Source organism: Arachis hypogaea, chromosome 16 (genome assembly GCF_003086295.3).
Source record: "Arachis hypogaea cultivar Tifrunner chromosome 16, arahy.Tifrunner.gnm2.J5K5, whole genome shotgun sequence".
NCBI classification, from domain to species: domain Eukaryota; kingdom Viridiplantae; phylum Streptophyta; class Magnoliopsida; order Fabales; family Fabaceae; genus Arachis; species Arachis hypogaea.
Window position 1 is genome coordinate 118,587,425 of NC_092051.1, and position 14,225 is coordinate 118,601,649.

A 14,225-nucleotide genomic window follows, 5' to 3' on the forward strand; every position below is an offset into this window, starting at 1 on the left:
GCAAGCAGAATTTAGGGAGTAGTCTAGTAGTGTTTTATAAGCTACATGTAAGAGTAAAAATACAAATACTCCATCACAAATGAGCCTAGAAAATGGCATCACGAATGAGCAATTCAGAAGTGACCTTGTTTGTTCTTAAAGAAAGGATAAAAAGAAAAATGAATACATTACTAAAATCACCATACTTGTGTTACTATTCAATCTTTATTTCTTATAATTATTATTAACTGAGCTTGATCTGCTTCACATTACCCTTTAGTTCAACTTTCAAGCAAGAGGAACAAAGGTACCGAGGCTTAGTTTAATTAGTACGTTCAACTTAAATTTATACTATAAATTTCTTTGTTTACATAACACACACACAATAAAATAAAAATATTTTGAACTTAAAATGACAAACATTAAAAAAATTGAGACTAAATAATAGCAAATTTTATAATAATAAATAATAAGTTGGCATAAATTTGTGAGAGTTCTAGAATTTATATTTTGTGAATATTTTAAGATGAAAAAAGTATAGAAAAATAACTCCCCTACAAGCCAACATAAGTTAACTCTATTATAATTTAAATTTTATAAATAAATAAAAATTTAAAAATCAAAATTCAAAAAAGATTCTTTCTACATTTATTCTAATCACATTTTCAATACACAATAAAAATAATCCATAAAAAACGTAATCCTTTTCCATTTATTTGGAAACAGTCAAATCTCTCCATCTACAAACCCGACGTCTCCACGCATTTTCGACGCCGCCCACCGACCACTGTCACGTCTTTCGTCGCGCTGCGCGGCCTCTTCCACGCATCTCATCACTGTCCTTCTTTCATCGACGCCGTCACCCACCATCTCGACGCATCTGCACCGCCGCGGCTCCCATTCGTTGTGACGCAGCCACCGCCAGTCCCCCGTTTGCGACGCGCGATCAACTACTCCGATCCATGGCGACTCCTCCACTCGTGATGCGAGGCTTCCGTGGCTTCCTCCTTGCAACGCACTACCACGAGTCTCCCACTGTACACGCAACACCGTCTAAGGTGTCGTCTCCGGTCACCCTACGACTCTTCTTCTTCTTCTCCTCTCCTATTTAGTTTTGAATGATTCTTTTAACTAGTTTGTTATGTTTCTTTTTCCTAAATTTTGGATGATCCTTTTTATTAGTTTTGGATGATTCTTTTTCCTATGTTTTGTATGTTTTTTCTTAGGATTTTGATAATTCTTTTTCCTATGTTTTTTATGTTTTTTTCTTAAGATTTGGATGATTCTTTATATTATGTTTTGGTGTTTTTTTAGTTCCGATGTTTTTTTTAAAGAGAAATTAGGGTTTGCACAATAAATGGTAAAAGATAAATTAGAGTAAAAAGAGGTAATTAATAATCATTAATTTTGTATTTTAAAAAATAAATTTAAATAATTAATAATTAATTACAATTAATTAGTATAGAATGTAGTTTAAATATACTTGTTGGCTTGTTGTTGGCTATACCCTTCTTGGTTCCCTAGCAGAATTCTTTAAGATGCTATAATAATAAATAATAATAATAATAATATAATAAATAATCAAGTGGCATGAAGTGGTTACCTCAAGTTTTTTGGCAGGTTTGTTGACTTCCACTGCACCATAGCTGCATTTTTAGTACCTTTCAAGGATTTCGAGCGTGGTAATTCACACAAGATAAAAAAAAAGAGTTGTTAAATTAATTATGGTTCTAATCCACAAATTTAAAGCTCAGAAATCATGACTAAGATGCACTAATGTCATTAATCCACAAAAGAATTCATCTTGATAAGCCCTATACTCAAAACACTTTTAATCAATGTAGTTAAAAGAGACTTCACCTAGAAATACTTGAGATTCTATAACAGTAAATTATAAAGTTGAAGAAAGTGAACTCTTTATATAAAATTACAGAAATTCATAAAAAATAATTGAATTTATATTTCAAAGTCAAAATCAAGTTACATAAAATCAGATAACTTAAAGCCAACAGGGTGTTCCACATGACACTTCTGGAATAGCTCAATAATCTGCACAAAAATGTGATTTCTAGCAACAGTTAATTATCACAACATAGCCTAAAATATTATTCCTGACAACACACAAAATATAAACTTTTTCTTGCTCTCCTAGCATATAAGAATTTACTTACGCTACATATATATTAAGCAATCAAAGTCTTGTGTTTAGGAACAAAAGTCCTACAACTAACTAGCTATTATCCATATCATAGGAAAATTAACACAAATCAAATCATAGCACTTTGAGGATCTGTCATGAATTCAATAAAATCAAAGCACCAAAATTGATAATCAGGGTGTGTACTGGGAGCATATAAAAAATAAGAGTAATGCAAGCATACAAGCAGTATCCTTTCACACTAGAGAAGCTGATCGAATGCTGATATAAATATGGCAGAAAAGAATAGATATTTTTCCATAAAATTGCATTAGAATTTAGAATCATTATACTATATTTGCATGAGGATAAGGAAAGGGTTACTATATTTACCGACAAACAATGTAGAGATAATTGTTCGATAGCTCACTAACTAGTATAGATTTCCCTTGACAAGTATGTAATAAAGGCATTTAGTATTGGTTCTAACTTCTAAATGTAACAAATAGCAAAAACAAATAAAATCAGACCACTTATAGCATTTGTATAGTGATGAGCGAACAATTTATACCCTTTTTGGCATTGTTTTTACATAATTTTTAGTATGTTTTAGTCAAGGTTCTAAAAACCGGACCGAACCGGCCGGTCGAACCGGTCCAACTGGGAACCGGCGATGTATACGGTTCGGTCTGATGCTAATAACCGCTCATTTGTAAACCGCTATAAAACCGCTGAATCGGTTGAAAACCGGCCGGTTGAACCGAACCGGTAACCGGCCGGTTCTTGTTAAACGGTGCCGTTTTCTTTTTTTTTTTTTAAAAAGACACCCCATGGTTCAGCCTCACTCACTAACCGTCTCACCCCTTCCCCCAATACAACCCCCCCTTTTCGTGAATCACTATGACCCTCTGAACTCTGAAGTAAACCCAAACCCTAGGTTCCCTCTGCAACGGATCTGCCACAGTGCCGCCGCCGTCCGTGCTGTCGGCGCCTCCGTGGCTTCCTCCTTCCAGCTGTGCTGAGCCCAGGCCCTCTCTTGTAGCTCGGTGACTTCCTTCCCCCCTGTTCCCGTCCTCCGTGGCTTCTCTGTTCGAGGCTTGGAGTAGCTCGCCGCCGTGTTGCCACTCGTCGTCGTCTCCCCGGTCGCCGTCCGTGTCTCTGTCGAAGGTTAGTGGCATTGCTTTCACTTCTTTCGTTCTTCTCTTCCTTTTATGCTCTGTTTGCTTATTTTTAATGTCAAATTGTTAAATTGCTAATTTTTGCTGATTTTGTGATGTTGCTCTTTTTTTAATTCCGAAAATTTTTGTTGAAATTTTTTTGCTGCTGCTAAAAATGGAAATCAAATCATTAGGGATGTTGCGATTTTTGTTTAGGGATTAGGGATTACTTGTTGCGATTTTGTAATATTTGTTGAAATTTTAGGTTTAGTGTGATTAGGGATTACTTGCTGCTGATGAAATTTCAAGTTTAGTGTAATTAGGGATTACTTGTTACTGTTTTGTAATGTTTGTTGCTGAATGCTAAAAATGGAAATCAAATCAAATGCTGTTTTATATTTTCAAATGGCTGTTGTTAACTTTTGTGCAGAAAGATGTTGGTCGTTCCAAGTTTTCAAAGTCCCTTTCTGTACCTGGGAGAAATTTTGTTATTGTAAGATCCATCTCCTTTTCTACCCGTAGTGAACAGGATCAGCAAGATACAAATGATGATATATTCCCTCTAAGGCCTCACTAAAGTCATATATATTTTATGTACTTCCAGTTTCGTAGTCCTACTTTCTGTTTTTAAATTCACAGTGAAGAAATCTAATCCATTTTCCAAGCTTTACATTTCAAGCAAAAAATGGGTTGTGTTTATTATTCCACCTAGTATTGTGGTTCCCTGTTCCTGTCATCATTCTTTTATAGGTTAGAAATTATGAATTATCTCAATTAGTTGCTAGTGTTTGAAAATATTGTATGTTGATAATAGACAAAATGACAGCCACTTTTATGAGTACGAGTATATTACACTGCTGGGATATTTTACTTAGTTCCTGAGTGGTTGTCTTATTAGTAACATTTTAGTTAAAGTGCCATTTTATTAGCTTATTGTCACTTAAAATCTTCTACAAAATAGTTTAACACACTAAAACAAGTTTTTCATGTTGGCATTTAATATTTAAATATTTCTTTTTACTATTTAACTTTTGAATTTGTAGTTTGATAAGATCATATGGATTTGGTTGATAATATCTCATGTAGTATTTTAAATTTGGAAGATATTTTAAGTTTTATATTAGATTATAATTATATTTTAGGATGTTTATTTATAATTTATTTATTATTCTATTTTAAAACGGTTTTTTCGGTTGAACCATCGGTTGGACCGGTTAGACCAGTGAACCAGTGACTAGAGCGGTTTGATGACCGGTCCGATTTTCTGAACCTTGATTTTAGTTACTTTTTATTATATTTTTATTAGATTTTATGCAAAAATTACATTTCTGGACTTTACTATGAGTTTGTGTATTTTTCTGTAATTTCAGGTATTTTCTGGCTGAAATTGAGGGACCTGAACAAAAATCTGATTCAGAGGCTGAAAAAGGACTGCAGATGCTATTAGATTCTGACCCTCCTGCACTCGAAGTGGATTTTCTGGAGTTACAGAAGCCCAATTGGCGTTCTCTCAATTGCGTTGGAAAGTAGACATCTTGGGCTTTCCACAAATATATAATAGTTCATAATTTTCCCGAGATTTGATAGCCCAAAATAGCGTCCAAAGCCAGCCAAAAACTTTCTAGCGTAAAATGCCCAAACTGGCACCAGAATTGGAGTTAAACGCCCAAACTGGCACCCAAGCTAGCATTTAACTCCAAGAACAGCCTATGCACGAAAAGGCTTCAATGCTCAGCCCAAGCATACACCAAGTGGGCCTCGGAAGTGGATTTCTGCACTATCTGCACTTAGTTACTCATTTTCTGTAAACCTAAGTTACTAGTTTAGTATAAATAGCACTTTTTACTATTGTATTCGCATCCAGTTCGCATACTTTGGAGCTGAGACCATTGTTCACGTTTTGGGGGCTGGTCATTTGGCCATGCCTAGACCTTTTTTCACTTATGTAGTTTCAATGGTGGAGTTTCTACACCCCATAGATTAAGGTGGGGAGCTCTGCTGTTCTTCATGAATTAAGGCAATTACTACTATTTTCTATTCAATCACGCTTGATTTTATTCTAAGATACTCACTCGTACTTCAATCTGGAGAATGATATGATCCGTGACACTCATCATTATTCTCAATTCTATGAACGCGTGCCTGACAACCACTTCCATTCTATCTGAGCTCAACGTAGTCATTGGGCGACAGCTTGAGTGCGTATCTCTTGAGTATCTAATACACGGACCGAGTCCATGAGATTAGTATCTTTGTGGTATAGGCTAGAACCAATTGGCAGCATTCCTGGTATCCGAAAAGTCTAAACCTTGTCTGTGGTATTCCGAGTAGGATTTGGGAAGGGATGACTATGACGAGCTTCAAACCTGCGAATGTTGGGCGCAGTGACAGTGTGCAAAAGGATCAATGGATTCTATTCCGATACTAGCAGGAACTGACAGATGATTAGCCATGCGGTAGCTGTGCCTGGTATTTTTCATCCGAGACGAGAAATCCGACAGTTGATTAGCCATGCTGAAACCGTAGAGGACCATTTTCACTGAGAGGATCCTATAGCTTGCCATGGAAGGGAGCACACATGGTTGGAAGAAGACAATAGGAAAGCAGAGGTTCAGAAGCAGCAAAGCATCTCCAAACGCTTATCTGAAATTCCCACCAATGAATTACATAAGTATCTTTATCTTATTTTCTATTTTATTTATCTATTAATTATCAAAATCCCATAACCATTTGAATCCGCCTAACTGAGATTTACAAGATGACCATAGCTTGCTTCAAGCCGACAATCTCCGTGGGATCGACCCTTACTCACGTAAGGTTTATTACTTGGACGACCTAGTGCACTTGCTGGTTAGTTGTGCGGAGTTGTGAAAAGTGTGAATCACGATTTCCCACACCAAGTTTTTAGCGCTGTTGCCGGGGATTATTCGAGTTTGGACAACTGACGGTTCATCTTGTTGCTTAGATTGGGTAATTTTATTTTATGTTTAAGCTTTTCTAATTTTAATTTCGAAAAAATACAAAAAAAATTTAATTATGTTCTTCTGAATTTTTAAAAATGAATTCTAGAGTTTCATAAGATATGTTAAAGCCTGGCTGGCTGTTAAGCCATGTCTAAATCTTTTGGACCGAGGTTTCCACTTATCTTTGCAAGAGCCTTTTGATTCCCATCAATTTGGCTGTTGTATGTAATGTCCTGTTAAAGTTTGGCTGGCCATTTGGCCATGTCTAATTCTTTTGGACCGAAACTTTAGACTAACATTGCATGATTCCTGGAATTTCTATTAAAAAAATTTGAATTTCTTTATTTTCTTTTTCCAAAATATTTTTGAAAAATACAAAAAAAATTAATAAATCATAAAAACCAAAAATTTTATGTTTCTTGTTTGAGTCTTGTGTCAAATTTTAAGTTTGGTGTCAATTGCATGTTTTAACTTTTCTTAAAATTTTTGAAAATTCATGCATGTGTTCTTTCTTGATCTTCAAGTTGTTCTTAATGATTTTCTTTGTTTGATCTTTAATTTTCTTGTTTTGTGTCTTTTCTTGTTTTTCACATGTATTTTCGAATTATTAGTGTCTAAAGTTTAAAAGTTTTTAAGTTTGATGTCTTGCATATCTTTCTTTTCTTAAAAATTTTCAAAAATATGTTCTTGATGTTCATCATGATCTTCAAAGTATTCTTGGTGTTCATCTTGACATTCAAAGTGTTCTTGCATGTATTATTTATTTTGATCTTAATTTCTTATGTTTTGTGTCATTGTTTTGTTTTTCTCTCTCTACATTAATTCAAAAAAAATAAAAAATAATATCTTTCCCTTATTTTACTCATAAATTTCGAAATTTTGGGTTGACTTGGTAAAAAATTTTTAAAAATTTAGTTGTTTCTTGTTAGTCAAGTCAAATTTCAATTTAAAAAAATTCTATCTTTTCAAATCCTTTTCAAAAATCAAATCTTTTTCATTTTTATTTCATGTTTTCGAAAATACCAAACTTAATTTTCAAAATTTTTTTCTTAATTTTATTCCATATTTTCGAAATCATTACTAACATTTAATGTTTTGATTAAAAAAATTTTAAGTTGTTACTTGCCTATTAAGAAAGGATCAATCTTTAAATTCTAGAATCATATCTTTTAGTTTCTTGTTAGTCAAGTAATCAACTTTAATTTCAAAAATCAAATCTTTTTAATTTCCTTTTCAATTCTTTTTCAAAATAGATTTCAATCATATCTTTTTCAAAACTTAATTTCAAATCTTTTTCTAACTTCTTATCTTTTCAAAACTGATTTTCAAATCTTTTTCAATTAACTACTTGACTTTTTGTTTGTTTTACTATTTCTTATCTTTTTCAAAACCACCTAACTACTTTTCTCTCTCTAATTTTTGAAAACCACTAACCACTTTTTCAAAAATCTTTTTAATTAATTAATTTATTTAGTTTTTAATTTGCTTTTATTTCTTTTCTTAAATTTCGAATTCTAACTAATAATTAAAATAAAAACAAAAATATTTTTCTTTTCTTTTAATTAATTTTCAAATTTCTTCTCTCTCTCATCTCTTTTTAATTATTTTATTTATTTACTAACACTTCTCTTCTTCTTATAATTCAAACCCTTTCCCTCTCTCTGTGTTCGAATTCTTCTTCTTCTCCCTTCTTCATTCTATTCTTCTATTCTTCTACTCAAATAAAGGAATCTCTATACAGTGACATAGAGGATTTCTCTTCTTTTCTGTTATCTTCTTTTTCATATGAGCAGGAACAAGGATAAGAACATTCTTGTTGAAGCTGATCCTGAACCTGAAAGGTCTTTGAAAAGGAAACTAAGAGAAGCTAAAGCACAAAACTCTGGAGAGGACCTAACAGAAATTTTTGAAAAAGAAGAAGACATGGCAGCCGAAAATAACAATAATGATGGAGATGCAAGGAAGATGCTTGGTGACTTTACTGCGCCCACTTCTGACTTCTATGGAAGAAGCATCTCAATTCCTGCAATTGGAGCAAACAACTTTGAGCTTAAGCCTCAATTAGTTTCTCTAATGCAGCAGAATTGCAAGTTTCATGGACTTCCATTGGAAGATCTTCATCAGTTCTTAGCTGAATTCTTGCAAATCTGTGACACTGTTAAGACCAATGGGGTTAATCCTGAGGTCTACAGACTTATGCTTTTCCCCTTTGCTGTAAGAGACAGAGCTAGGATATGATTGGACTCACAACCTAAAGAAAGCCTGAACTCTTGGGAAAAGTTGGTCAATGCTTTCTTGGCCAAATTCTTTCCACCTCAAAAGTTAAGCAAGCTTAGAGTGGAAGTCCAAACCTTTAGACAGAAGGAAGGTGAATCCCTCTATGAAGCTTGGGAAAGATACAAGCAATTGATCAGAAGGTGTCCTTCTGACATGCTTTCAGAATGGAGCATCTTATGTATATTCTATGATGGTCTGTCTGAACTGTCCAAGATGTCATTGGACCACTATGCTGGTGGATCTCTTCATCTGAAGAAGACACCTGCAGAAGCCCAGGAACTCATTGAAATGGTTGCAAATAACCAGTTCATGTATACTTCTGAAAGAAATCCTGTGAATAATGGGATGACTCAGAAGAAAGGAGTTCTTGAGATTGATACTCTAAATGCAATATTGGCTCAGAATAAAATATTGACTCAGCAAATCAATATGATTTCTTAGAATCTGATTGGAATGCAAGCTGCATCCGGCAGTACTAAAGAAGCTTCCTCTGAAGAAGAAGCTTATGACCCTGAGAATCCTGCAATGGAAGAGGTGAATTACATGGGAGAATCCTATGGAAACACCTATAATCCTTCATGGAGGAATCATCCTAATTTTTCATGGAAGGATTGATAAACCATTAATTTATGGTTTATATTGTGTTTAATTGTGTGGTTTTATCAATTTTTTACCCACTTATTCATTAAATAAGCATGCATTTATAATTCCTTCCTAAAAATGCTTTATGGTTGAAAACTTGCTTCCTAGAGACTTTTAATTATGTATTTCAATTATCCTTTATTCCATTCGATGCCGTGATCTGTGTGTTAAGTGTTTCAGGCTTTATAGGGCATGAATGAGTTGGAGATTGGAAAGGAAGCTTGCAAAAATGGAAGGAACACAAGAAATTGAGGAGATGACCAGCGAGAAGTGACACGGACGCATGGCTCACGCGACCGCGTGGATTGGAAACTGCATCAGTGATGCGAAGGCGTGGACGACGTGCACGCGTGGCAAAGCAAACGCTGAATGACGCGTCTGCATAAATGACGCGATCGCGTGACATGCGCGATCTGCATAATCTGCAGAATTCGGTGGGGGAACATGCAGAAACGAAAGACAACCATTCATTCTACATAGTTTTAGTTTTTAGATCTAGTTTTACTCCTTCTCTAGGTTTTTCTCTCTACACATTCATAGTTCTTAGGATTTCAATTATTATTGTTTTTGCATTGGGATATTGAGAAGAGTTATTGCCTCAGCAAGACTTCGTCATTCTAGTTCGTTCTCTTTACTTGTCTCTTACTCTTCCATGTCCTTAATTTACTCAATTTTATTATTGGATTATTTTAGAATTTATTAATACAAGAATTACTTTTATTTTTAATTGATTTCTTTGATTATTATTTATCATGTCTTTCTTTAATTTCCTTTCCTATGTTATGAGTTCTACATTCACAATGAGCGAGTAGTTCCATAACTTGGATGGGAGTTGATTGAAAGGAAGACCTTGAGTTGGAATGCTTAAAAGAAAAATTGTAATTGGGTTTATTGTTGGATTGCTCTCTAGTCACTGACACCAATCCTTCTAAGTAAGCGGATTGGGACTTGTGAGTAGAAATAGCTTTCCAACTTGTTTGACTTTCCCTTACCTAGTAAGGGATAACTAAACAGAATAACCCTCGATTATCAATTAATCTTGAGAGTACTCCAACAAGAATAGGGCTTCCAACTAATCTACTCCCAGCCAAAGCTTTCATTTAAAAGTATATAAATTCTCTAATTTAATTTCCTGTTATTCAACTCAAACCATTTTTAAAAACATCTGATTAATAAAATAGCACACCTTTCTGCAACTCGTTGGGAGACGACCTGGGATTTATACTCCCGGTATTTTAATTTAAATTTTCTGACAACCTTCTAAATTGATAAGCGGATTTCTGGTTGGTTAAGAACTGTACTTGAAACGTATCTCTTATATAAATTTCTTAACTTGCCAATTTACGCCACATCAATTTCTGGTTGGTTCGCTTTTCTTTATTCTTAGTTTTCTTTTTCAATAACTCTTCTCCTTATTCGCACATTTAGCTTGCATCTGCATTTGCATATTTCTATAAAAAAAAATTCACGCGACGCGACCGCATCAATGACGCGTCTGCGTCGCAGTTGGCTCAGAAAGAATAAGAAAGCGAACAGAAAGTCACGCAGGAGCGTGGCTGGAGGCGTGCCTTTGGCACAAATCACCCCACGCGACCGCGTCACCGATGCGTCCGCGTCATGTGGGAACTTTGGCCTCCTACGTGACCGCGTCACCCACGCGGCCGCGTGACATGACAATCGACGTCAAAAGGGTGCATAGTCGAAAGTTATGCTGGAGTGGTGCTGAACTGGTGCTGAACGCACAGCTTTACCACGCGGACGCATGGCTCACGCGTCCGCGTCATATCCCCATATTGGCCACTCACGCGATCGCGTCACCCAAAATTTGGCAAAATAAGATTTTGAACAGAGAGTTGTGCGAGCGCGAGGCTGCCCTCGCGCCAGTAGCATAAAACGAGTCACGCGTCTGCGTAACCGACACAACCGCGTCAATTAATTTAAAGCGCAAGTCGCGCGAACGCGTCACCCACGCGTCCGCGTCGCTTGCGCTGCACAGCTTACCCTAATTTGCCAAATATCTTATCTTTCTTTTCCCCCAAATCCTATTTTCTCTTCTCCTTCCTTATTTCTTCCTTCTTCCCTCTACCTTCTTTCTCACTTTCTACTTTCTCACCACCATTAACAAGGTTTTTCTTTTCTTCTTCCTTCCTTACTTTTCTATGATTCTTTTTTTTTATTTTTATGTTTCCTTATTTTCTTTTTACTTTCATTATCCATTTTTTCTTTCTTTCTTTTAATTGGTGTTAGAATTTATTTGAGTCATTATTTCTCATTATATGCTTGTGGATTGTTGCAAAATTGTTTGGCAATTATATATTATTTTTTTTAAGGGGTTGCTTGCATGTTCAAATTATTATTTTCAATAGCTTATTTACCATGCATGCTATGTGTTTGTGACAACGCCCATATGGCATTATGCATCTTTTTACGTTATTCTATTCTACTATCCACTGCTTGCTTTTCACAAATTCCCTTTACTATTGTATTAATTGAATTTAATTGTCAATACAAACGTGATGGCTAGTTTGTTACGAGTGATAACACATTCGATTAATTAAATGCTTGATCTATGCTACTCATGCCTTTGCCTGCATGCCAATAAACACCTTGCATTTAATTGTCCTCAAATGCACTTGCCATATTTCCATTGGTGAACTTTTCACATGTAGTCATGACAATGTATTAACGACATCTTCTTTACCGTGCATTGTTTATCACTTATACCATCCCCTTCCTTGCTCTATCTCTCTGAATTTAAGTTACTTTCTCTTCCCCTTTTCAGGATGGCCACCAAGAAAGGAAAAGAGAAAGCCACTCCCAAACCACCAGCAAGAAGAGGAACAAAAACAGCATTAGTGGCAGAGCCTTCTTCAACTGCAGTCAAGCCCTCAACAAAAAGAATTAAGAGGATTATAAATGTTGATGAAAAAGAGAAAGCCTTCCCAACAAAGGACACTGCGCGATTTCCCAATAGCTACTGTGAGCAGATGTTCCCTATCCTAGCAGAACAGAGCTACAACAACGAATACCTTCTTATCCTCCCGCCCAATATTGCTACCTTTGTTGAGCCGCAAATTGAACGAAGACAATGGGGTTTCCTCCAGAGACAGCCAAGGCAGGCTAATCTTTCTTGGGTAGTTGAGTTCTACTCTAATTTCCACCTGCCAACCCTGCAGTCTGTCTATGTACGTCAGAAGCAAGTCCCCATTACAGAAGAGGCCATTCAACAAGCTCTAGATCTTCCCCCTGCTCCAGAAGGATTGGACGCCTTTCAAGAAGCCGCACTCAAGCGCCAAATGTACCAATTTGATTGGGACGCCGTTCTCAGAGTTATCGCACTACCTGACAGCAGATGGATCTACGGATACCACTGTTCCCGTCCTAAGGGAATATCGGCTTCAGCACTTACCTTGGAGGCTCACGTATGGGCACAAATCATGTCCCATTACGTCTTTCCGAGCACTCACGAATCCTCCTTCACTGCAGACATGGCCGTTCTACTATGGTGCATCTTTACAGACCAGCCTCTGAACCTACCAAGACACATCCGGAATGCTATGGGACACGTACAGATTGCGGGCAACTTACCTTTCCCCGCCTTGATCTCAGATCTCGTCTCAACAGCCGGAGTCCCCTACAGAGCTGGGGACACCAAAGCCATGCTTCTACGGGATGATCAATACGTCCCTAACGGGAAATATATTAGACTCACAGCAGCCACTACTAGCTAGCCTACTGAACCGGCTGAGGACATCCTTCCATCAGTAGCACAAGCACCTACAACCAATCAACTGCTCCATCAAATACTTGAAAGGTTGAATCGGCAGGAACACAAAGCAAAGCTAAGAGAGTGCCGTAACAAGCGCCGATTCAAACACCTCAAGGAGCTACTAAAGGGAAACTACAGAGACTCAGACACCCCGGACTCCACTTCCTTTACCAGCACAGGGAGCCATGATGGCCCCAACTGCGGAGATACTGCTACCAGCCCACCCCTGTTCCTGACAAACGGCACCAAGGACGGTGCAAAGCCTTAAGTGTGGGGAGGTCGGCCAGTACCTAACTTCCGGAGGTAATTTCTCTTCCCTAACACCAATAAATTAGGATATTTAGTTAGTTTTTCTTTTGTAGAATAGGATAAATTGCACAGTAACAGATTAGTTGCATGCATGTTCTACTTGATTGAAAAGACAATAAGTTTCTTCTAAGACCCTATCTTTGGAACAAAATTTCACTAATTTCAATTAAAATTTTTATGTTAAATTTGCTTGAAGTTATATTTGGAACATGATTTTTGAGCTAAAGAACACATAATCTGTGAGATTTGAGCCTTTATGCATGGTTACATTATTTAACCATAATTATTTTATTCTTGTGTGTTTACTTCTCTATGATTGTAATCTATATTTTGTTTCATCCTATATGTCCAATGTTTATTATATTTATATGCTTGTATATGATTGAGGCCATTATTTGTTTAAACTCACTTATCCAAATTAAGCCTACCCTTTTAATTACCTTTGTTAACCACTTTGAGCCTTTAAATCTCATTTATTCTATATTTTACCACATTACTAGCCTTAAGCGGAAAAACAATTATATATCCCAAATTGAATCTTTGGTTAGCTTAAGATAGAATTGTGTGTGCTAAATTAAGTATGGGAAATTGTGGGAACAAAAGATAATAAGGGAATGTGTCATGATAATACAATGGAAATTTGGATACCTACTCATGTGAAACTATAAGAATTAAAAATCTATGTGCATTGATAAGCTGTGTTTATTTTTATGTTTATGTTAAAAAAAATTTCCAAAAATATTCAATAAATAAATAAGGGGACAAAATTACCCCAATGCTAAAATTAAATTCAAGAATCAATGCATATATGATAAAATTAAAATAAAAAGTTGATACATGAGTATGGAAGGTGAAAGAGAAATTTATGGGTAGCTAGGTATGATTTCTAAAGTTATATAGAATATATATAGGATAGGTTAAAGCTTGGGTTAACTAAAGATTCAATTCATAAGCTTACTTAGCCATATATGTATCCTTACCCTTACCTTGTC

The 14,225-nt window shown here is 35.9% G+C and overlaps 1 non-coding gene across 1 annotated transcript; it reads right to left on the reverse strand.

Moving 5' to 3' along the window:
* Nucleotides 1–8,564: 8,564 nt before the first annotated feature.
* LOC112761117 (small nucleolar RNA R71) lies at nucleotides 8,565–8,672 on the reverse strand. Its single transcript, XR_003181527.1, has one exon. It is a non-coding gene; the product is annotated as a small nucleolar RNA R71 (small nucleolar RNA).
* Nucleotides 8,673–14,225: the final 5,553 nt, after the last annotated feature.